Here is a 3,248-nt window from a genome sequence, read left to right as displayed (position 1 = left end):
ATTTCTGGAAAAGCGTCAAACTACTATTTAATGGATGTTATTAAATGAAATTAAATGAAATTTGTTTCTTATCCCTAAAATAAATTCATTTTATAAGGGTATTTCACATCATTGTGCAACATTGAAAAATCTATGACTTGTCACTGTTTTAACTGTGAAAATGAGTAGAATGCTGTTCATAGGGGGCCTCACCTGGACATAGCATGATTTGCCTTGTTGGCTATTTTCTTTTTCCTTCCCCACATGAGAACCAGGCTAACGAGGGCAAGCAGATTGTGAGGTTTGTTCTGTGTGGCATTCCCGGCACTGGAAACACAGCCCAGCACCAGAACGTCATAGGAAGTAGTTGCACAATCAGTTCCGTGACCCCAGGACCAGCTCTGGACACCCGAGCCAGCCCCCAGGACTTTCCTGTGTGAAGTCTGTCCCTCAGGATCACTCTGTACCTTAGGCATCCGGGCAGGCTGAGAATCCGGTGAGGCGGTGCCAGCAAGGGTGGCTGCATCTGGAGTCGTTTTGTTTCTGGCTGTTTGTGTGATCTTGGGGACATTACTTAACCTCTCAACGCAGGAATGTCCACCTTTGCAACTTGGGAAAATATGGATTCTGCAGGGTTGACATATTAAGTGAGATGTTTATAAAGGGGCCCCAGATTCTCCACCTGAAGTTTGACAGATGTTTGTGAATGTCCACTGGGGTCGAGGCTCTGTGATGGGTGAAGAAGACAAAGTCCCTGGGTACCATCAGCTCCCGGCCTGGTGGGTGGGACAGACAAATAACCATCTGTTGACAACTGAGTGGGGCTGGGGCCGGGACAGGGGAACCGCAGGGGGGTATGGGAGCTCAGAGGAGGGTTCCCCATTCAGGACTCGTCCAGGAGGTCAGCGAAGGCTTCCTGGGGGAAGTGCTGTCTCAGATGAGTCCCGAAAGGGGAATAAGAAGGGCAAGTCTTGCGAGGAGCCTCCCTGGTCCTGAGCCTCTCATCTGTGACCACCGTGGTCATCCCATTCTGCTTGTTGCAGACCGATTGAGAAACGGGGCTGTGCCCCAGCGCTGGCCCGTGGGAAGGGAAGAAACTGTCTGCTGGGGGGTCCTGGGATAGTTCCTTGCTCACAGGAATGCTACAGGAATAGAAAGTGCTTTTCTGCACTTGGATGTTGCCCTATCTGGCTGTCAGTCCTGGAGCAAATGTAGCAGAAAACAAAGATCAGAGAGACGGTGCTTGGTGGCAACAGTGGGTCACAGGTTATATCGTGCCTAGGCCACCCTTCCTGCTGACTTGCCTTTCTCATTCGGCTCGATGGAGGAGGAATTTTCTCTATACTCGCAGACAAAAGCAGACTTCCTGCTACAGGGAGCACTGTGGAATGTTTTTGGAAGGAGCAATACAGTGTAGTGGCTAAGGACACCAGCTGTGATTCTAGACAGGCTTCCTTCCAAGCCAGTTCTGCCGCTTGCAGTCATATCATCTTGAGAAAATTACCCTCCTCACCCGTGAAATGGATTTTTTTATTATTAATACTGACGGTGCCAAACTAAGAGGGGTATGTTTGTGAGTATGTGATGAGATATGCAAGGGAAGTCTGTAGAACCGATCCTGAGATGTCGCCTCTCATCACAACTACTGGTAAGGCCACGGGGTACTTCGGAGGAAGGCCCTTACGAACTGCATCGCCCACAGAAGAAAAAACATGACAATCTCGTTAGACTTCTCTGGCCAGCCCTAGAGCTTCTTTCATTCTCTGCCCTACTCTTACCAGGTTTTCCCTCATGCACTGAAGACCTCTCCCCAGAATGCTGACTGTTCCCTTGTGGGCTCCCCTTCTGGGAACCATAAATACACGTCATCTTATATTGAGCGGATCCATTCACTTCAGCTCCATTTCTGTCCTCTGGTAGGTCGGTGCCGCTTCTGGTTTGGGGGATGCCCCGGTGCAAGTCACAGAGTGTGTGATTGATTCCTTGCTGTTCTTGTGTGCCATTGGAGGCTCTCCGTGACCTGCTCCCCCCTCGTCTCTCCAGAGTCCTCTCCCTCTGCTTCAGGTCCCAGAGCTTTCACTCACACTGGCTTCCAACATGGACCCTGGCAATGAACTCTGTCTCCTTAAGCCTCAAACTCCTCATTGGTAAAATGACAATAACTCTACCTACTTTAGAGGGAAACCTACATGAGATGAGGGATGTAAAACACCTAGCTCACATCCCCTGGCATGCGGAAGGCACCAAATACACATAAGCTGTTTTCTGTCACGCTGGTTTTAATACAAATTACTGGGCATGTGATAATGTGGTTACTTGGAAAATGTTTTTGGATTGGACCACAGAAAGACGTGGCATATTGTGGGTGTATTAGGGTTTTTTTCCAGAGGAAAAGAACCAATAGGATATCTATACATCTATACAACTCTCTCTCCCTCTCTCTATCTATCGGGAGGTTGATTTATTTAAAGGAGTCGGCTCCTGGGATTGGCGTTACTGGCAAGTCCGAAATCCGGAGGGCAGGTCGCGTGGCTGGAAATTCAAGTAAGAGTTGATTCTGCAGTCTCGAGTCTGAAATCTGCAGGCAGGCCAGCATGCTGAAACCTCAGGCAGGGCTTCTATTCGTATGTCACAGTCTTCAGCGTAGGTTTTTGCGGCAACACGGCTCTGGGGTGTACCTAAAAACAGAGACTGACACAAAGCAGAATTTGCTTTCAGTTGAGAAGAATCGCACGGTCACTTGCTGGGTACACATCTCGGGATTCTGCAGGGAGAAAAAAGGCAGATTTAATCAGCGGTGGCTCTTGAAATTAAAAGATACATGTCTAAATGCCAATATGATTTTGAAATAAGTAGAGGATGCTCTGGTTCTCACAAAGGAGGCACAAAACCGCTGTTTTCAGTCACCACCCAGGCACACCAGACAACAGAGAATGGCCCCTGGATCCCCTAAGCCAGGGCATCGGCACCAAGGGGCAGGGGCTCCCACGGCGGGCAGCGGACTCTGCCTCCACATCTCCTGCAAGTCGGAGGACTCTCTTACTTCCGTTTGTGCCGCCCGGCTGGTTTGGATGCTGGTCCTGCCGCAGGGCCTCAGTGACTGGACTGTGTTCTCTGGTGCCCCCTCCCTTGTTCCCCAGCCCCCCAGCGCAGAGCTCCCCTTGATGAACTCTTGAGCCACTGCTGGGAATTTCAAGGTAGTGATCTCAGATCTGACAGGAAACAAACCACTACTGATGAACAAACCTGAATTCTTCGGTTACTTTCTT

Source organism: Propithecus coquereli, unplaced genomic scaffold, assembly GCF_000956105.1.
Source record: "Propithecus coquereli isolate 6110/MARCELLA unplaced genomic scaffold, Pcoq_1.0 Scaffold671, whole genome shotgun sequence".
Taxonomy (NCBI): domain Eukaryota; kingdom Metazoa; phylum Chordata; class Mammalia; order Primates; family Indriidae; genus Propithecus; species Propithecus coquereli.
This window is presented reverse-complemented; position numbering follows the sequence as displayed.